We start from the raw sequence: 22,703 nt of genomic DNA on the forward strand, positions 1-22,703 counted from the left end.
TTAGTAGTGTCCCACTCCTTGCGACCCCATGGACTGCAGCATGCCCAGCCTCCCTGTCCATCACAAATTCCCGGAGCTGGTTCAAACTCATGTCCTTCAATCTTTCCCAGCATCTGGGTCTTTTCTAATGAGTCAGTTCTTTGCATCGAGTGGCCAAAGTACTGGAGGTTCAGCTTCAGCATCAGTATTTGCAATCAATATTCAGGGCTGATTTTCTTTAGGATTGACTGCTCTCATCTCCTTGTGGTCCAAGGGACTCTTAAGAGTCTTCTCCAACACCACAGTTCAAAAGCATTAATTCTTTGGCACTCAGCCTTCTTTATGGTCCAGCTCTCAAATCTATACATGACTACTGGAAAAACCATAGCTTTCACTAGACATTCTTTGTCAGCAAAGTGATTTCTCTGCTTTTTAATATGCTGTCTAGGTTGCTCAATAACTTTTCTTCCAAGGAGCAAGTGTCTTTTAATTTCATGGCTGCAGTCACCATCTGCAGTGATTTTGAAGCCCAAGAAAATAAAGTCTGTCACTGGTTCCCCATTTATTTGCCATGAAGTGATGGGACCGGATGCCATGATCTTCATTTTATGAATGTTGAGTTTTAAGCTAGCTTTTTCACTCTCCTCTTTCACCTTCACCAAGAGGCTCTTCAGTTCCTCTTTGCTTCCTGCCACAAGGGTGGTGTCATCTGCATATCTGAGGCTATTGATATTTCTCCTGGCAATCGAGTCTAGCTTGTGCTTCATCCAGCCCAGTATTTCTCATGATGTACTCTGTATATAAGTTACATAAGCAGAGTGACAGTATACAGCCTTGATGTACTCCTTTCCCAATTTGGAACCAGTCGGTTGTTCCATCTCCGGTTCTAACTATTGCTTCTTAACCCGCATACAGATTTCTCAGGAAGCAGGTAAGGTGGTCTGGTATACCCATCTCTTGAAGAATTTTCCAGTTTGTTGTGATCTACACAGTCAAAGGCTTTGGCATAGTCAATAAAGCAGAAGTAAATGTTAAGGCATTGCTAATATGCTATCTGTCTATCTAAGTTCTGCTCTTTCATAATTTTGATACATTGAGAGTTTTTATTGTGTGTTTTGTTTACTGATTAGGTATAATCACAGAGATTAAAAATAAAGTAAGTATGGTGCTTTCTGAAGCAAAATTTTCTTTTGGCTGTTGTGAAACAAGGAGGGATCTATAAATATCTGGAATCTATTAATTTAGACCACTGGAAAATGTTTGCTTTTGAGTTAATTCTTTACAAATGGTGAAGATAACACTAGGATAACAAATCCCTTTCATTTTGGAAAAAAAAAAATTATATCTTGAAACTTTGTAGAAATGTTATTTCTGAAACACTTCATTTATTTCATACATGTTTCCCAGAAGAATTCAAAATTATAAGAAAACAGACTTAGTGAGCATATTCCAAGAATAGGTGTTACATCTCCAGATTAATCTGCTAGTGCATGCATTTTCACTTAAATCTGAAAATTACTATATGTCTAAATTAGGAGGATTTCAAATTAGTACACAAAAAATATAACATATACTTCATATTCACTTTTCTCTAGTGACTCTTCTTCCATCATACATCCTTTGGTTGTATAATATTTCTACTTTTTGTCTTCTCTACCTAGTTCACATGGAATTATGTCAGGATTAATTATCAAAAATGGAAACTATCACGTCTTCCCCCTAGAATTAATAACAAACAAACAAACAAAAAAAAAGACTACTGTCAGGAAGTCGAGTTTAGATGGTAATATTTTCCAGAACTTTTGAAGTGGCTTTACAGTATGACCATGCAATAAGAGAAAAAGAAAAAAAAAAAAAAAAGGATCAGTGTTTGTTCTTTCATAATGTAGGTTCTAGGAAATGTTACAAAGAATAAATGAAACAAAAACTTTAAAAATACATATTTCAAAGATTATATTTGTGTCCAATGTTAGAGTCCCATAATTATAACCTTATGAAAACAATCATAAGCAAAATTATTAAAACTGTTTATTTTAAGCTATATCAACTTATATATCTGATACAAAGTAAAAACATCCCAAAATGTTAGATTAAAAATTAATAATATCTTATATGTTAAAAGTATCCTAGGATCTGTTCACAGAATACTTCTTGAATTTTTTCACTGAATTCTTAAAAACCGAGATTAGCTTTATTATTATTATCATGTCCGCTTTATTGTTGAGAAAATTAACACACAGAGTGGTTCAGTGACTACATAATCCAAGTATCCAGTATGTAATTTTCAGATTTAGAGACCGATTCAACTACAAAGACCACACTCTTTAAACTGTGACAGTTTCATTCATCAAATAGGTAGAAAAATATTTATTCTTTCTTTAATCTATAAATATATAATGATTACCTACCACTTGTTAGGTACAAATCTAGGTGCTATGATATAGCACTGAACAAAGCAGACAAAATCTTCTATCCTTAAAAATACACATTCCACTTGAGGGGATATGGATATTATTTATATAGAATTTCCATTTTTATCACTAAGCTATGGAAATTAGATGATATTAACAAAAGTTTGGTCACAGAAATTTCTTGTCATTCCTAGCATTTCATTCTTTTAAGGAAAAAAGTAAATAATATTTATCTTTAATTCAAATAAATGGCAGTGAGAGTCTCATACTACATTAGTAGTTTTCAGAATAGATAAGCATCCAAGTGAAACCACAAATGGAGACAGATTTGGGTTTCATTGCTTGAAAATACTATAAATATATACAATGCTTGCACAGGAAGAGGTTTTGAAACTTTTGGTACTCCCCAAAGAGAAAGTCTTGGAGTTGGGGAAAAACAAAACAAAACAAAAAAAACAACTTGCAGATTGCTGGAATAGATCCCAACAATGACCACATTAGAAGCATTTTTATATAAACCATGGTATAATGCACAGGTAAATAAGTAAAATATTGTGTAAATTACAATTGACAAATGTCAAGGCCAGAAATTAAGTAGAGAAAGAAAGGCTTTGGGATTGCCAAAGATAGTGATTTTATATAGCTGCTGCTGCTGCTGCTAAGTCGCTTTAGTCGTGTCAAACTCTGTGCCACCCCATAGACAAGAGACCAGCAGGCTCCCCTATCCCGGAAATTTTCCAGGCAAGAACACTGGAGTGGGTTGCCATTTCCTTCTCCAATGCATGAAAGTGAAAAGTGAAAGTGAAGTCACTCAGTCGTGTCCGACTTTAAGCAACCCTATGGACTGCAGCCTACCAGACCCCTCCGTCCTTGGGATTTTCCAGGCAAGAGTACTGGAGTGGGGTGCCATTGCCTTCTCTGGATTTTATATAGAATGGCGTATTAATAAAGAAAACATTGCTTTAAGAAATATACCATAAAGTATGCAGCCCAAATGATATGAAAGTTGTTTGTTCGTATAGATTTCAAATTAATTGTCCTTATGAGTGGTAATATTACTCGAAATGATGATTTAGATGCCTTTTTATATCTTGAGGCTCTGATGATTTGAGCACCTGCACCAATCATAAAAGGGGAAAGGGAAAATAATGCATAGGGAGTTTTAACAGCACAAAGATTATGTAGTCTATTTGGCCACCCAGAGATATGAGGGAAACTCGTTATTAGTTGTAAATATACTAAACCACCACCACCTATAAGTAGGTTTTTAAAATGTGCACTAGCTAAAATGTGTAGTTGAAAGTATATGAAAATAGATTCTTACATAAAAATTATTAGAAAGAAGTGAAAAACTGAGGAGGTAAGGAACTGAGACTTTCAGATACTTAGTGTAAGAACATCTAAAGTCAAGAAAATGACCACTGCAAAGGCCCTGAGATGAAATTTAAATGGCATATTTTTTAGATGAGTATGTAAACATAAAAGCACACATTTAGGGAAATAACAAGAGCCAGATCCTACAGAACCTAAAGTTCATTTTAGGATTTTGTTTTTATGCAACGGGGAGACATTGGCGTGATATGATTGATTGAAGTTATATCACAATCACTTTTACTGCTTGCTGAGTATAGACTGAAAAAGTCAAGATTATTAAAAGGTAGAGTAACTTGGAATCTACTGCAGTAATGCAAGTAAACAAAGATGTTAGCTTGGCCACAGTTCAGTTCAGCTCAGTCGCTCAGTCATGTCTGACTCTTTGCGACCCCATGAATCATAGCATGCCAGGCCTCCCTGTCCATCACCAATTCCTGGAGTTCACCCAAACTCATGTGCATTGAGTCGGTGATACCATCCAGCCATCTCATCTTCTGTCATCCCCTTCTCCTCCTGCCCCCAATCCCTCCCAGCATCAGGGTCTTTTCCAATGAGTCAACTCTTCGCATGAGGTGGTCAAAGTACTGGAGTTTCAGCCTCAGCATCAGTCCTTCCAATGAACACCCAGGACTGGTCTCCTTTAGGATGGACTGGTTGGATCTCCTTGCAGTCCAAGGGACTCTCAATGTCATCTGCAACACCACAGTTCAAAAGCATCAATTTTTTGGCACTCAGTTTTCTTCACAGTCCAACTCTCATATCCATACATGACCACTGGAAAAACTGTAGCCTTGACCAGAATGGACCTTTGTTGGCAAAATAATATCTCTGCTTTTTAATATGCTATCTAGGTTGGTCATAAGAGTTGTACATAAGTCTAAGTTCTGAAAAATGATCAGATTCTGGGTATATTTTGGGAATAGAGTTGGAAGTATTAGAGAGCAGATTAGATGTGACCTATAGGGAAAATATTAAACAAGATAATTCCAACTATTTTGGCTTAAATACCTAATAAAACAATTCCTGAGAAAGAAGGTTGCTTACAAGTACAGTTTTGTATATACGAGTTGAAAAAGTCTGACACACAAATAATGTTGAAATAGGTAGTTGAATATAAAGTTCATGATCAGAGATGTGAACTTGGGTGTCAACAGCACATTTTTATAGCCATGAAAGAGACCAGAATCACCAAGAGAGCATAATATGTTGCATAATGTAAAAAAAAAAAAAAAAAAAGTTGTCAAAAAAACTAGATATAAACATGTAACAGTAGGACAATCCAATTTATTTTATTTCTATTAGAAATTCATTGATTTTGGTCTTATCAATTTTACTTCAAATAACAATATAAAATGCCAGCATTTCTTAATGTAATCAGGTTAAAATAAACACTATTATCTGACTAAAACAATTACTGCAGAGTGGAATTAACATTGACATTCCCATCATCAATTACAGCTTTTATAATTTTACTGATGTCATTTCTTTAGGATATTAATAATAGTTAATTTAATTTAAAAAACCAGACTCATGTACTGTGATGCAGGTAATTCTCTCTAACATATTACAAATTCTGCCATGTCATACTGTGAAAATAAATTTATTATTTTGCAGTACATGACTACTTAACATGCTTACTTTACAATTTTTCAAATGAATAACATTCAAATAACATTTAAAATTGAATACTCATTTAACATATTTTTTCTCATTTTAATGGATTACGTTTTTTTTTATGGAAAAGTGCATCATTCTATAGCAATTAAAATCCTTTAGAAACAGTTTTAAGTTTAAATGCACAATGAAAGTGAAAGTTGCTCAGTCCTGTTCGACTCTTTGTGACCCATGGACTATACAGTCCATGGAATTCTCCAGGGCAGAATACTGGAGTGGGCAGACATTCCCTTCTCCAAGGGATCTTCCCAACCCAGGGTTCAAACCCAGGTCTCCTGCATTGCAGGCAGATTCTTTACCAACTGAGCTATCAGGGAAGCCCCTAAATGCACAATAAATACATAGTATTAGTATGTTTTCCATTTTATTTTCTTTCATATAGTTGCAGCACTTTAATTATAAAGCAATAATATTTAAATCAAATCATAAAAACATAAATTTTAATTATTCTTATGTTTAAGAATATATTAATGAGTATAGTATGCTCACTACTGTATCTACTCTTCAGAGTCAGAATGGATTCCAAAATTTGGTTCAAATGTTGACAATGATAATGCCCCTCCCACCAACATGCATATCCCAAGAGGTTTGGGAAAGGTTTATTATTAAAATGATAAGGCTTTCTGGGGAGAGTAGTGCAGACTTCCTAAACTGCTCTGAAAACTGGCTTGTAGAAGAGAAAGGAGGAAAAGAGGACTGTCTTTAGGTTTTTATGAAGTTTAAGGATGGAACCTAGATGAGGATTTCTGTGGAATTAGGACTTATATGGCTTGAACTTTCCACTGTAGCAAAGAATCCAGCAGCCAGTCTTTCACATTACCTTTCTTAGATGTGGGGGAAATGGGGAAGAAAAAGGAATGAAGTTTAAAGGATATTTCTGCTGCTGCTGCTGCTGCTGCTAAGTCGCTTCAGTTGTGTCCGACTCTGTGCGACCCCAGAGAAGGCAGCCTGCCAGGCTCCCCTGTCCCTGGGATTCTTCAGGCAAGAACACTGGAGTGGGTTGCCATTTCCTTCTCCAATGCATGAAAGTGAAAAGTGAAAGTGAAGTCACTCAGTCATATCTGACTCTTAGCTATCCCACGGACTGCAGCCGACCAGGCTCCGCCCATGGGATTTGCCAGGCAAGAGTACTGGAGTGGGTTGCCATTGCCTTCTCCGTTAATATACCCTAAGAAAAGCAATAATATTGTACTAAAATTGATTTTAGAATTAGAATGCTTCTATCACAAAGACAAGGAATTCTAAGACCAAATCTGTAGACTAATCTTAAGCATTTCTTTAGAAAATGTTACCAATGGTACATTTTTTTAGTGTATTTGTTTCAAAAATTATTTTTATAAGGAAGAGAAGATTGAAAATGCATGTTGTTAAAAAATAAAACATCTTTATCTCTATAAATATGCATGTGCTGTGCTGTTCTTAGTTGCTCAGTTGTTCCCACAAGCCTTGTGACCTCATGGACTGCAGCCAGCCAGGCTCCTCTGTCCATGGAATTCTGGAAACAAGAATACTGGGTCATAAGGCATTTCTATTTGCACATATACACAATGGAGTATTACTCAGCCATTAAAAAGAATACATTTGAATCAGTTCTGATGAGATGGATGAAACTGGAGCCGATTATACAGAGTGAAGTGAGCCAGAAAGAAAAACACCAATACAGTATACTAACACATATATATGGAATTTAGGAAGATGGCAATGATGACCCTGTATGCAGGACAGCAAAAAAGACACAGATGTGTATAGCGGACTTTTGGACTCAGAGGGAGAGGGAGAGGGTGTGATGATTTGGGAGAATGGCATTGAAACATGTATAATATCATGTAAGAATCGAAATGCCAGTCTATGTCTGATGCAGGATATGACACGCTTGGGGCATTGAAACATGTATAATATCACGCTTGGGGCTGACGCGCGGGGATGACCCAGAGAGATGTTGTGGGGAGGGGGGTGGGAGGGGGGTTCATGTTTGGGAACGCATGTACACCTGTGGTGGATTAAAATAAATAAATAAATAAATAAATAAATAAAAAGGTTGAGAAACCCCCCCCCCCCCAAAAAAAAGAATACTAAAGCGGGTTGCCATGCCCTTGTCCAGGATATCTGTGCAATCCAGGGATCGAACCCAGGTCTCCTGCACTGCAGACGGATTCTTTATAGCTGAGCTACCAGGGAAGCCCATACTACATCTAAAGTGAGAGCTGGACACATAGACAATTCCCCTCCTTTTAATTTATCTTTACAAAGTCTTACTTTTTAGTCCTATTGTTTTGAACCATTTACATTCTTTCTAATCTGAATTCTGTGTAGCTACTCATACACACATGCATATATGGTATTCTTAACATTTATGTAATTCAATGGTAATTTACTTTAAACTTTAAACGTGATTGCTCAGAGTTCTGGAATTCTCAGAAATCTGCAGGAAAAAGTGCATAATGGTAAATCAAAAGCATAAGCAAACTTACAATAAACAGGAACATAGTTCCTGCTTTCATGAAGCAGATTGTTTCTCATTTGTCTCCAATCTTGTGGTATTGATTAGAGAATTGTTCTGTGTGTGCCCATCTATATTTGATATCTTTGGTTGAAATTTTCACAATGGAGAAAGCTTGTGAAATATAGACATGTCTACAAAAACCAATTTGCTTACTGGTAATTGGGTATACTCCCCTTGTATTATTGAAGTTGTGTGTGTGAATAAAAGCTTCTCCCCTGTATCTCAGCCTTTCTTTCATGATTTGTTGCCAAGAAGTGATAGTAATGCCATCAATTTACTGTTGTGACCAAAGAATTCAGAAGGCATTCAAATGCAGTTTGATACAGGCATCTTTTAAAAAATCCTTTAGTACATTTTATTATAGATTTATAAATCCTATATCCATTTAAAATTGACAATGCAACAATGGCATACCGGGTGCAATACTATCAACCATAATTTAAGAGAGGTGATATTTCAAAATTTAATCAAATTACCAGTCACCTGTTTTTTTTTTTTTTTGACATTTTACACTTTGAAACTGATCATCAAACTGTAATGCTAAGAAAAGATGAATTAAGCTAATGCATATTACTGATATAAATTTAATAAATTTTACACTCCTTCTAGACTTTCTGAATTATTTGGAATTCAGTTTTGTTTTCCCACTGTGTAAAGGACCACAGTAATGTCTGATCATTAAGATTCTTACTTTATTTTCCCTAATTTTAGTTTTATTAAGAATTTATGTATTTGGAGTAATATTACCAACGTTTTTATGTCTCTAATGATAAGGTATTTAGAACTAGTCAGAATTTCAGAGGGATAATACATCCATTTTCTTTTGGTATCTAATGCCATGGAGATTCACTAACAATATACTCACAGTACATAGCTCCTAACAAGTGTATCTGACCTTCATAAGAGTGTGCTTTTCCTATCTATGTTACTTGGAAAATGGATACAGTCTAGAAGAGACACCTATTTAATGTTAGTGTGATTCAAAAGATTCTGAAAGTTTCCACTTACTGAAAATATTCTCGTCCCTTTAGCCTGAGAAGTACTGCTTCAGAATAGAAAATTCTCGAAGTAAAAAACCAAACTAAAGATTAATTCCTCATTATTTACTGTCATGGATATATGAATCTAAGAGCATCTATTAGTGAAATAGATAATGAGAGAATATTAACATGGTTCTAATGTCACAGGTCTTCACACATATTTTAAATAAGTGATCATAAATAAGATCAGTCACTTTCATAACTATTCTTTTATCACAGCAGGAAATCATTAAAAAAATCATGCTTTCACAGTAATCTACATTTTGCACTTATTTAGTTGCTGCTTCACTTATTTCTGCAGTATATTTAAAAATAATAAAATGCTTGATCATCTTTATAGAGTACCACAATTTCCCAGTCTGCCTCAAAAGAATTTTGAAACAAATTACATAAATATATATAAGAATGAAAGATTTACTAATGCCCACAATGTAACAAAATTTCAAAATTCCCTTTAAAATATTATTATTTAAATTGCAGTTCCTCTGCTTGAGCAAGTTTTATGTTACTTAAACAACAACAACAACAACAAAAAAAAAAACAAGCTCATATTTGTAGGCAAACAGAGAATTGTCTACAGGCCAGTAAAAAATTTGCTTTACTAAGATGAGGAAAATAAAGTTCCAGAAAAAGTACTTGCTCATTCAGTCAGTCAGTTCAGTCACTCAGTTGTGTCCGACTCTGCGATCCCATGAATCGTAGCATACCAGGGCCCCCTGTCCATCACCAACTCCTGCAGTTTATTCAAACTTATGTCCATCGAGTCGGTGATGCCATCCAGCCATCTCATCCTGGGTCATCCCTTTCTCCTCCTGCCCCCAATCTCTCCCAGCATCAGAGTCTTTTCCAATGAGTCAACTCTTCGTATGAGGTGGCCGAAGTATTGGAGTTTCAGCTGTAGCATCAGTCCTTCCAAGGAACACACAGGACTGATCTCCGTTAGGATGGACTGGTTGGATCTCCTTGCAGTCCAAGGGACTCTCAAGAGTCTTCTCCAACACCACAGTTCAAAAGCATCAATTCTTCAGTGCTCAGCCTTCTTCACAGTCCAACTCTCACATCCACACATGACCACAGGAAAAACCATAGCCTTGACTAGACGGACCTTAGTCGGCAAAGTAATGTCTCTGCTTTTGAATATGCTATCTAGGTTGGTCATAACTTTTCTTCCAAGGAGTAAGCGTCTTTTAATTTCATGGCTGCAATCACCATCTACAGTGATTTTGGAGCCCAGAAAAATAAAGTCTGACATGGTTTCCATTGTTTCCCCATCTATTTCCCATGAAGTGATGGGACCAGATGCCATGATCTTAGTTTTCTGAATGTTGAGCTTTAAGCCAACTTTTTCACTCTCCTCTTTCACTTTCATCAAGAGGCTTTTTAGTTCCTCTTCACTTTCTGCCATAAGGGTGGTGTCATCTACATATCTGAGGTTATTGATATTTCTCTTGGCAATCTTGATTCCTGCTTGTGCTTCTTCCAGCCCAGTGTTTCTCATGATGTACTCTGCATAGAAGTTAAATAAGCAGGGTGACAATATCCAGCCTTGATGTACTCCTTTTCCTATTTGGAACCAGTCTGTTGTTCCATGTCCAGTTCTAACTGTTGCTTCCTGACCTGCATACAGGTTTCTCAACAGGCAGGTCAGGTGGTCTGGTATTCCCATCTCTTTCAGAATTGTCCACAGTTTATTGTGATCCACACAGTCAAAGGCTTTGGGGGTGGAAAAAGTAGAATCAGTCCTTCTGACTCTAATCCCCGTGAAATTTCTAGGTAGAGAATTGTGAACTGAAGTCCTGAAGTTAGTCCAGAATGACTGGAAGAAATAGTTTGAAATTGGAAAGAAAGTGAAAGTCACTTAGTCATGTCCAACTCTTTGCAACCCCATGGATTTTACAATCCATGGAATTCTCCAGGCCAGAATACTGGAGTAGGTAGCTGTTCCATTCTCCAGGGGATTTTCCCAACCCAGGGATCGAACCCAGGTTTTCCGCATTGCAGGCGGATTCTTTACCAGCTGAGCACAAGGAAAGCCCAAGAATACTGGAGTGGGTAGTCTATCCCTTCTCTAGTGATCTTCCCAACCCAGGAAATGAACTGGGGTCTCCTGCATTGCAGGATTCTTTACCAAGTGACCTATGAGGAAAGCCCCAAAAGAGAATGGAGAAGCAATGAAGTTGCTCAGTTGTGTGTGACTCATTGCAATTTTATGCACTGCAGTTTACCAGGCTCCTCCATCCGTGGAATTTTCCAGGCAAAAGTACCGGAGTGGGTTGCCACTTCCTTCTCCAGGGGATCTTCCCGATCCCAGGATCGAACCTGGGTCTCCCACATAGCAGCAGATGCTTTACTTTGTGAGCCACCAGGGAAGCCCAAAAATATGGAACACTTCACGAATTTGCATGTCATCCTGTACTGTTCCAATTTTAGTTTATGTGCTACTGAAGCGAAAAGTAAACAAATGCAAGATCAGGCAGGGTCTTGGACCCACAGAGATTTTGAAAACCTGCAGAGTTAACAGCTCACATGATGAATGCCTGCCATAGGTGGACTGGAGGCAGTAGAAAGGCAATGAATGGCTTTAACAGTAGAGTTACATAATCACATTTGCTATATAAACTGCTGACTCTGGAAATGAACAAGGCAAGACAAAAGGCAAATATTTGAGTTGGGAGGATTTTATTCTAATCTAAATGAGACAGGATGATAGCCATTTAGAAGTTAAAGTAGATAAGAATTTCACTGATGCAGGTCTTATTTACTGTTATGCTCTTATGTTACACAATGTAGCAATTTTCAATAGCATTTTCCATTTCCATATATTTTTCCCTTACTTTGCTAAAACTCAGATTCCTCTTGTGGCTGTACTGCATTTACATGCTCTGAGCATGTAGTTTATCTCCAAAGATCCTTTAGTTCATCAGTGGGCCAAGCAGGGTACAGCTTTGATTAGTTTAACTCAGTTATGCTAGTGAGTACTGGGCAGAAGGCTGTATTCAGAAACATTACCATAGAAATTACAGTCCATGGGGTTGCAAAGAGTCAGACACGACTGAGAGACTTCACTTCTTCACTGAAGATCAAAGGAGGTAAAATACGTGGTCCAGGTATAAAAGCAAGAGAGTCCCCAATTATCATTAGTTCCAGTGATCTACTGGGGAAATTCGTTTCCAAGCTTTCAACCAGTATGTGTACTCAGTTGCTTCAATCATGTCTGACCCTTGGTGACCTTATGGACTGTAGCCCACCAGGCTCCGCTGTCCATGGATTCTCTAGTTAAGAATACTGGAGTGGGTTGCCATGCCTTACACCAGGAAATCTTTCCAACCCAGGGATCAAACCCATGTCTCCTACATCTCCTGCACTGCAGGCAGATTCTTTACTGCTGAGCCACTGGGGAAGCCCTGAACTTTCAACACTAGCCTGTATGAAGTTAGAGGATACAGTCCAAAATGATGAGGGGTCACTCTTTGCCAAGAGATAAAGTGAAAGTCACTCAGTCATGTCCAACTATTTGCAACCCTTGTACTGCAGCCTGCCACGCTCCTCTGTCCATAGAATTCTCCAGACAAGAATACTGGAGTGGGTTGCCATTCCCTTCTCCAGGAGATCTTCCTGACCCAACCCAGGGATTGAACCCGGGTCTCCCATATTGCAGGCAAAGTCTTTACCATCAGAGCCACCAGGGAAGCCCAAGAGATAAAGTAAAGTTTAATCAACTGCCTACTACAACTTCTACCTGAACATTCTGAATGCCTGGTTTCAGACTTGTAAGGGATAGCAAAACAATTATTCTGGCAGGGATAGTCTATGCAGATTAACAGGAGACAGTGATACTTTTTTTTTTTTTTTAACACAATGGTAGCAGAGATGAGTGTTGGTGAGATCCTACTTTGCTAACACTTGCTGTTACCTTGCCAAATTATGAATGTCAATGATCGTGTGCAGCAGTCCCCTTGTCTATGAGAAGATTTTCACCACCAGGGTACAGACCCTACAGAAACAAGCATTTAGCTCATAGTGCCAGATTAACAAAATCATGGAAATGAAAGTAAGAGTGAGGAAAATTTAGAATGTATGAATGGAAGAAAAGAAAGTACCAGTTGTAGCCCTGAGGTCAACTGCAGTGGTGGGGCCTATAGTTTATCTAACTAAATTCCTTCTTCTAAGCTTTGCATAGTAACAATGAAAGAACTGTTCCAAAAATATAGACAGAGAAGTGAATTTATACTACGTAAAGGATGAGCCATGGAAACTATGGATGTATGTCACCCACATCTCCATTTAAGAGGGAAACTACTATAAGGAATGTAGTAAACTGATAGCAGCTTCCTGCTGCTGCATCACTGAAATCTGTCATTAATCCTCTTGCCACTATTTCCAGGATGCTGCCAGTCAATAACTGAATGAAATTACAAGAACTGGTTAATTCATACATATCATGGAACTTCTCTAATTGATACTTTGTTTTCGAACTCATTAGGGATCTTGTTAATATTCTTTCAGAGTCACACTGCAGTTTAAGCCTTTTTCTACTCAATTCGAGCTTCCCTTGTGGCTCAGCTGGTAAAGAATCCACCTGCAATGCAGGAGACCTGCGTTCAATTCCTGGGTTGGAAAGATCCCCTGGAGAAGGGAAAGGCTACCCACTTCAGTATTCTGGCCTGGAGAATTCCATGGACTGTATAGTCGATGGGGTTGCAAAGAGTCAGACACAACTGAGTGACTTTCACTTTCTACCCAATCCTTCTTCCTCACCCATTTCCCTTTAAATGTGTCAAATTTTATTATGATCTGGAAGTTTTCCTCAGATTCCTGCTGCCTTAAATGTAAACAGGCATTTCCCCTAACAAACCTCTTATATTTCCTATTCCATCACAGCATCTGCTTCTTAAAGGACCTAAACTGCCATACAGAGGTACTAGGGCTCTTGATAATAGCCCTAAAATTCAAAGAATTGGATCAGGAACTTAAGAAAATCTCAAAAATGTATAGCTGGTAGATAAAAAGAGATAGCCTTTTCTTTATAATATTCGTTGAGTAAGCTTATCCTTTAGGATTCAGCTAACCTAATTCCTCCATAAATTTGAAGTGATAAAGTGTTATTGTATCAACAAATTGCTCATACAAGAAAATTAAAATAAAATAGTCAACATATTGCATGATTATTTCAGAATATTTTTATTCTCAGATTTTTTTTGGGGGTAGAATAATGGGGAATTTTCAGTTGATAGTATAAAAATATATTAATATGGTCTTCCCCTGACACATCTTAACTGTCCAAGAAAAGAAAAGGCAATGGTATCTTTGCTGGAATGTGTAATTGAATTTCCCCAAACCTGAATTTTTTATTAAACATTTATCTTTTTTCTTGTCATCGGAGTCACCATTTAATGTTTATATAATGTTTATATAAGTATTCTAAAATGTTTTATTCTTTTAAAATATTGATATTATAATTAGAAGAAGCACATTTGAGCAACATGCACATATACACTAGGAAAATGCAAATCAAAACCACAATAAGAGGCCATTACGTCCACCAGGTTGTCTGCAAGTATTGGAGACAAAAGTACTGGAGAGAATCTGGACAAATTGGAATATTTGCACATTATTGATGTGACTGTAAAATGGCACAATAGTTTTAGAAAATTGGTGATTCATCAAAACGTTAAGCATAGTCTACTCCTAAGAATACACTCAAATGAAATGAAATCTGTCCACACAAAACTTTTACACAAATGCTCACAGGAAAGTTATTCATAATAGGAAAAAGTGGAACCACTTAAATATTCATATGTGATAAATAGATAAACAAGATATTATATACTCAAAAATGGGGTACCATTTGACAAATAAAAACAATAGTATACCAATACATGGTACAACATGAACTTTGAAAACATTATGTTGAATGAAAGCAGTCAGTCATGAAAGACCACACATTACATGATTCAATTTATATAAAATGTCCAGAATAGAGAAATCTATATACAGACATTAATAGTCAACAAAACTGTGTATTTTGGGTAGCAGGGAGAAGGGGTGAGGTAACAAAGAATGACTGCTGATGAGTATGGGCTTTATTTTTGAGGTGATGAAAGTGTTTTATAATTAGAATGTGGCAATAGGTGCTCTTTCTGAATATATTTTTAAAAACATTGAGTGTACACTTTAAATGGGTAAATTATATATGAATTATATATCAGTAAAACTAAAAACTCCAATACGAACATATAATTTGAATTAACACTTTCATGCCTACAGGTGAGGTATGTTCTTTAGTCTTTGAAAAGTCTTTGATATAAAATTATTTGCTGAATAATTTAGCATATTTCAACTTTTCTTTTATAGTTATTTTTAGCTTAAAATCTTTAAATCTATCTCACTTGGAATATTTTGACTAAATATCATTTTGATCTTTTGTTTAATTTTCTATTTTAATTTCAATTCTTAGAGGATAATTATTTTTATTACAGAGTATAATTTAAATGTTCTTATTAAAAATGCATGCTTCCTATCCACTCTTAAAAAAAAAGTAGATGCTTTTATATTATACTGCTGGGCTTGTATTGTTCAACCACATACAATTTATCATTATCAAATCATTGTTTTATGTTTATCAAGTTCACCACAGCCTACTAGTGATTTTCAATTATTTCATTATCAAAACCAATGAATCAGGAATGTAAGTGATTATACTAAATATTTATTATGCACATTCTTGGACATAATACTCATTCACAAATTGTTCGTTTAAGAGAAGTAATCCATTCACACTTAAGCCATACATAGCAACTGGTGTGATTGTGAACAGGGTTGTTGCTAACTAAAGTTATGTCAATATGAGAATTTTAATAAACTTTAATAGAGCTTGAAAAAGGAATAAGAAAAAGACATGTCAAATTCTCCAATTACAGTTGTATGTTTGTGTATTTATCAGTCAGTTCAGTTCAGTCACTCAGTCGTGTCTAATTATTTGTGGCCCAATGGACTACAGCACGCCAGGCCTCCCTGTCCATCAACAACTCCCAGAGTTTACCCAAACTCATGTCCACTGAGTCGGTGATGCCATCCAACCATCTTGTCCTCTGTTGTCCCCTTCTCCTCCTGCCCTCTATCTTTCCCAGGATCACGGTCTTTTCAAATGAGTCAGCTCTTTGCATCCGGTGGCCAAAGTATTGAAGTTTCAGCTTCAACATCAAGTCTTTCCAATGAACGCCCAGGACTGATCTCCTTGCAGTCCAAGGGACTCTTAAGAGTCTTCTCCAACACCACAGTTCAAAAGCATCAATTCTTCAGCAATCAGCTTTCTTTAGTGTCCAACTGTCACATTCACACATGACTACTGGAAAAACCATAGCCTGCAGACACCATCTGCAGTGATTTTGGAGCCCAGAAAAAATAAAGTCAGCCACTGTTTATACTTGTTTCCCCATCTATTTGCCATGAAGTGATGGGACCAGATGCCATGATCTTCGTTTTCTGAGTGTTGAGCTTTAAGCCAACTTTTTCACTCTCCTCTTTCACTTTCATCAAGAGGCCCTTTAGTTCTTCACTTTCTGCCATAAGGGTGGTGTCATCTGCATATCTGAGGTTATTGATCTTTCTCCTGGCAATCTTGATTCCAGCTTATGTTTCATCCAGCCCAGGGTTTCTCATGATGTACTCTGCATATAAGTTAAATAAGCAGGGTGACAATATACAGCCTTGACGTACTCCTTTTCCTATTTGGAACCAGTCTGTTGTTCCATGTCCAGTTCCAACTGTTGCTTCCTGACCTGCATACAGGTTTCTCAACAGGCAGGTCAGGGGGTCTGGTATTCCCATCTCTTTCAGAAACTTCCACAGTTTCTTGTGATCCACACAGTCAAAGGCTTTGGCATAGTCAATAAAGCAGAAATAGATGTTTTTCTGGAACTCTCTTGCTTTTTGGATGATCCAGCAGATGTAGGCAATTTGATCTGTGGTTCCTCTGCCTTTTCTAAAACCAGCTTGAACATCAGGAAGTTCACGGTTTATGTACTGCTGAAGCCTGGCTTGGATAATTTTGAGCATTATTTTGCTAGTATGTGAGATGAGGTCAATTGTATGGTAGTTTGAGCATTCTTTGGCATTGCCTTTCTTTGGAACTGGAATGAAAACTGACTTTTTCCAGTCCCATGGCCACTGTTGAGTTTTCCAAATTTGCTGGCATATTGAGTGCAGCACTTTCACAGCATCATCTTTTAGGATCTGAAATAGCTCAACTGGAATTCCATCACCTCCTCTAGCTGTGCTTGTAGTGATGCCTCCTAAGGCCCACTTGACTTCACATTCTAGGATGTCTGGATCTAGGTGAGTGATCACACCATCATGATTATCTGCATCATACGATCTTTTTGGTATAGTTCGTCTGTGTATTCTTGCCTCCTCTTCTTAATATCTTCTGCTTCTGTTAGGTCCATACCATTTCTGTCCTTTATTGAGCCCATCTTTGCATGAAATGTTCCCTTGGCATCTCTAATTTTCTTTAAGAGATCTCTAGTCTTTCCCATTCTATTATTTTCCTCTATTTCTTTGCATTGATCACTGAAGAAGGCTTTATCTCTCCTTAATATTCTTTGGAATTCTGCATTCAAATGAGTCTATCTTTCCTTTTCTCCTTTCCTTTTTACTTCTCTTTTTTTCACAGCTATTTGTAAGGCCTCCTCAGACAGCCATTTTGCTTTTTTGCATTTCTTTTTCTTGGGGATGATCTTGCTCCCTGTCTCCTGTACAAACCTTGGTCCATAATTCATCAGGTACTCTGTCTATCAGATGTAGTCCCTTAAATCTATTTCTCACTTCCACTGTATAATCATAAGATATTGATTCATCCTTCTATCTAATTAGGTTTTGTGTCATGTATTTAGGGTCTCACGTTTGGTGAATATGCAATTAAAACCTTTATGGCTTTTCAGTGAGTTGATCATTGTATTAGTGTATATTGACCGCTTTTGTTTCTAGCAATTTTATTTGTTCTGAGGTCTACTTCTCTGCATGTGTTTCCTTAATATTTGTATGGTATATCTTTTTCCACCAGTTTGCTTTGAATCTACCTTTGTTATTAAATTTGAAGTGAGTCGCATGTACATGGTGTTTGGTCATATTTTTTCCTCCATTCTATTTAAGGCAATTGTTGATAATATCAGCTCTTAAACCTGTCATTTTATTTGTCTTCTCCTAGTTTTCTCTGATTGTTTTTCTTCTGTTTCTTTTGTCTTCCCAAGTTACTTAACAGTTCTTGTGTTTTTGAATATACCTTTGCATATTTTGCTTATTGGTTGTTCTGGATATTGTAATAGATATGTTTATTAGCAGTCTACTGATAAAAACATTTTGAGTAAAGTGTGAAAGCTTTGCTTCCTCTCCCTTTTTGTCTCTACCTTTCATCAATCCTCAGTACTATTTAGGGGAAGTCTTAACCCTCTATGCCCTGATTGTCCAGGTTGAAACTTGCCCCATGGTCAAATCAAATGATACTACAGTTTCAGTAGACTAACACTCTGAGAAATTGCTGTTTTTTTTTTTTTTTTTTTTCCCCTACAAATGTAAAGATACAAAATTTCCAAGAGATTCCAACTACTTTTGACTCAAGAAATATAGTAAGGAAGTGACTAAAATTGTAGAAACAGCAGCTGAAGGAATCCCTAGTTCCCCTAGAGAGCCCATTACAACAGTATCACTTTCAGAGGGTACTAATATTGCTGAGAGAAGTAGTAATAGTATCATAGTTGAATAGGAAAGAAAAGGAAGTACTGAAGTAGTCCCATTAATGTAACTGCTTATCTCAATAAAACAAGATTTATAGCTTCACAAGTCTATCTCTGCATAAATATTATTCATTTACAAGAAATTAATATTATTAAATAATTATCCTCTGCTAAGTCACTTCAGTCATGTTAGACTCTGTGCGACCCCACAGACGGAAACCCACCAGGCTCCCCCATCCCTGGGATTCTCCAGGCAAGAACACTGGAGTGGGTTGCCATTTCCTTATCCAATGCATGAAAGTGCAAAGTGAAAGTGAAGTCACTCAGTCGTGTCTGACTGTTAGCGACCCCATGGACTGCAACCTTCCAGGCTCCTCCATCCATGGGACTTTCCAGGCAAGAGTACTGGAGTGGGGTGCCATTGCCTTCTCCAATTATCCTCTAAATGACTTTAATGACTACTATATTTAGCAAGGTATCTTCATTAAGCAGAAAAATATTAAGGTGAATTAATGGTTTAAAGATTGCTTATTTTTTGTTTCTTTAGTTTTTACTACAGTTTTATGTCTTCTCTGGGGCTTCCCAGGTAGCACTAGCGTAAGGATCCTGTCTACCAATGCAGGATACATAAGAGATATGGGTTCAATTCACGGGTTGAGAAGATCTCCTAGAGTAAGTCAAGGCAACTCACTCCAGCATTCTTGCCTGGAGAATGTCATGGACAGAGCAGCCTGGTGGGCTACAGTCCATGAGGTCACACAGTCAGACATGACTTAGCACACACACACATATACTCTTCTCTAGGGTCCTGGGTTTTAGTCAAACCATGCACTGCACTACTTAGGGAGAAGGCAACGGCACCCCACTCTAGTACTCTTGCCTGGAAAATCCCATGGACGGAGGAGCCTGGTGGGCTGCAGTCCATGGGGCCACGAAGAGTAAGACACTTACTGAGCGACTTCACTTTCACTTTTCACTTTCATGCATTGGAGAAGAAAATGGCAACCCACTCTAGTGTTCTTGCCTGGAGAATCCCAGGGACGGCAGAGCCTGGTGGGCTGCCGTCTGTGGGGTCACACAGAGTTGGACATGACTGAAGCGACTTAGCAGCAGCAGCAGCACTTAGAACTTATGATCATTCATTCTCCTCTAAACTCTGCTAAGGCTTTCTTTATTAAACTAAATATATGCACTTTAAAAAAAAATTTCCAATCATGTTTCTTCAGAGAAAACTTAATTCATGAAAGAAAAATTCACACCACTATTCCAGAGACCTACTGTAGAAACTCTACCTCCAGATTTCTTTTCTGATTCTTAGGTGAAGGGTAATTTGACAGACCATTTGTAAATCACTAAATGAACTGGAAAAACACAGTTCCTTCTAAAAGACATCATTCATACATACATTTAACATTCATTCAGTAAAAATTTATGAATGGCTACTCTACACCAGAGGCTTTTCTCTGTGCTTGTGCCATGCTCAGTTGTGTCTGACTCTTTTCAACCCCATGGACTGTAGCTTGCCAGGCTCCTCTGTCCGGGGAATTTTCCAGGCAAGAATACTGGAGCAGGTTGCCATTTCCTACTCCAGGGGATCTTCCCAACTCAGGGACCAAACTCACATCTCTTGCACTTCCTGCAGGTGGATTCTTTACCAGTGTCACCTGGGAAGCCCTTTTCTCTGCACTTGGGGTTCATCAATGAGTAAAACATGAAACAAAATTCCTCTCTTTATGATACTTAACCCTACTGAAAGGGACAGACATGAAATAGTAAATACATCTACAAAATAAATTGTATTTATAACAATTTAGTATGATAATGAGAGCCACAGAAAATAATTGAAATGTTGGAGACTTGCTAAGATTGAATATTAATTATGCCTCACTAAGAAGGTAACACATGAACAATGATTTAAAAGAGGTGAAGTTATAACCTTAGTTGATATGTAGGAAAATAATATTGTAGGCAAAGAATACAGCAGAATCCTTAGTTTTTTTGTGTTGTTTGTATCTTTAGAAATTTAAGAGTCCAGAGCAGCTGAAACATTGAGCAAAATGGTGTATGGGATAACCCAGAGGGATGGAATGGGGAGGGAGGTGGGAGGCAGGTTCAGGACGGGGGGACACACGTACACCTGTGGCTAATTCATGTCAATGTATGGCAAAAACCACTACAGTATTATAAAGTAATTAGCCTCCAATTAAAATAAATTAATTAATTTTTAAAAAAATGACCCTTGAGACTTCTCTGGTGATCCAGCGGTTAAGACTCCACTTTCTGAAGCGGAGTTAGCTCTTGAGTTGGTAGTCTCACTAAAGTGATTTGTCCTCCCCAGTTGTTTGGGTGTCACTGAACCCTTTAAGGACTTGAATGTAACAAAAAGGTAGAGGAAGGAAGAACTCCTTCCTCTGCCTTTCGCTGAGATGGGCCATTGTTCTTCTGCTCTTGGTGTCTTGGTTCTCAGGGCTTACGACCTGAACTGGAATGTATTCCATCAGATCTCATGCTTCTCAGACCTTTAGACTCCTACTGAATCACACCACCATCTCCTAGGTCTCCAGCAGACACCAGATGATGGGACTTTTCAGCTTCCATAATTTTCTGAGACAATTTAAACAATTCCTTATAATAAATATCTTCATACACATTTAATTGGTTCTGTTTCCCTACAGAACCCTCACTAGTACAGGGGCATATCATTACTGGGTCTTGACGACCATTATTTGCTTCTATTCTAATTGAAATAGGAGACACAGTGGGATTTTGAGCATAGAATGACATAATTTAAATTTACAATAGTCATCCTTGCTTTTAAAGAATGGACTATTAGGAAACAAAGGAAAAAAAAATAGACCTGTTGGGAGTTTATTGAAGTAAACTGCAATTATCTAACAGAGAGAGAATTGCATGTGAGAGGTAGATGTTAGTGATGGAGTACACAAGATGATATTTTGGATACACTACAAAGGTAGAACCATTAGCATTTTTTTTATAAACCGCATGTCAAGTGTTAGAAAAAGAGATGAGTCAAGGTAACACAAGATATCTTGGTCTGAAGAACTGGAGGGCGTGAATTAACCCCTCATAGAGAAGGGAAGGCAAATGAAAAATATTTTTCTAAAAGATTCCTAAAAGATCAGGAATACCGTAGCTCATGCTGATATACAGAATGGGCTCCTTTTTAATATGCAAGCTGCATGTGTACTTAGAGGGAGGAAAAATATTAATGCCTGAAAATTCCTCCCCTATCACTGTTTTAGGAAACCATTTCACTCTTTGGCTATCTATGCTTCCATGGCTTATGGGAAAAATTCAAAAATTAATTTGACTGAACTTCTCAATATTGTGGATAGGACTAAAGTAACTCAAAATTTTAGATGACCTTCCTACTTTTCTAGATAGATCACCTTATAATTTCTATAGAGTACTGGAAGTGGTTATAACTTTTCTGACAGGGTCTTAATTTTTTAAGTGAACAGTATCTGCTAAAAAGAACATTCAAAAGAATATCATCTTTACGCAGGAGACTGGAAGCACTGGTTGATCAATAACTGCTATCTGATATTATATTTGCTTGGGCAGCACTAGCCAAATTTCACAGCATCCATCCATAAGAAATGATGCTACAGGTACTCCTAACTGCAATAAATTACAGAGAATGTAGGGGAATCTATATAGAACTTGGAAACTTAATAACAGTTTTTTTTCCCATACCATATGACTATAATAAATGTGAAGCGTTTAAATAGCTATTAAAACAAAATTTATATATGTCCAAATAAAACCTTTTGAAATTTATAAGTGTATTTGTTTCCATTAAAATTTTTATATCAATTATTATGTTTGAATTAGATTCACACAATTATTTTTCTAGACTTTTTGTTAATAGTCTCCTGAATACCTTGAGAATCATCCTTGATGAGAGACATTTTTTGTCTCATAATAGGTTATAAAAGGTTTAAAGCCGTTTTACAGCCATTCTGTG

Source organism: Oryx dammah, unplaced genomic scaffold (genome assembly GCF_014754425.2).
Source record: "Oryx dammah isolate SB20612 unplaced genomic scaffold, SCBI_Odam_1.1 HiC_scaffold_11163, whole genome shotgun sequence".
Classification (NCBI taxonomy): Eukaryota; Metazoa; Chordata; class Mammalia; order Artiodactyla; family Bovidae; genus Oryx; species Oryx dammah.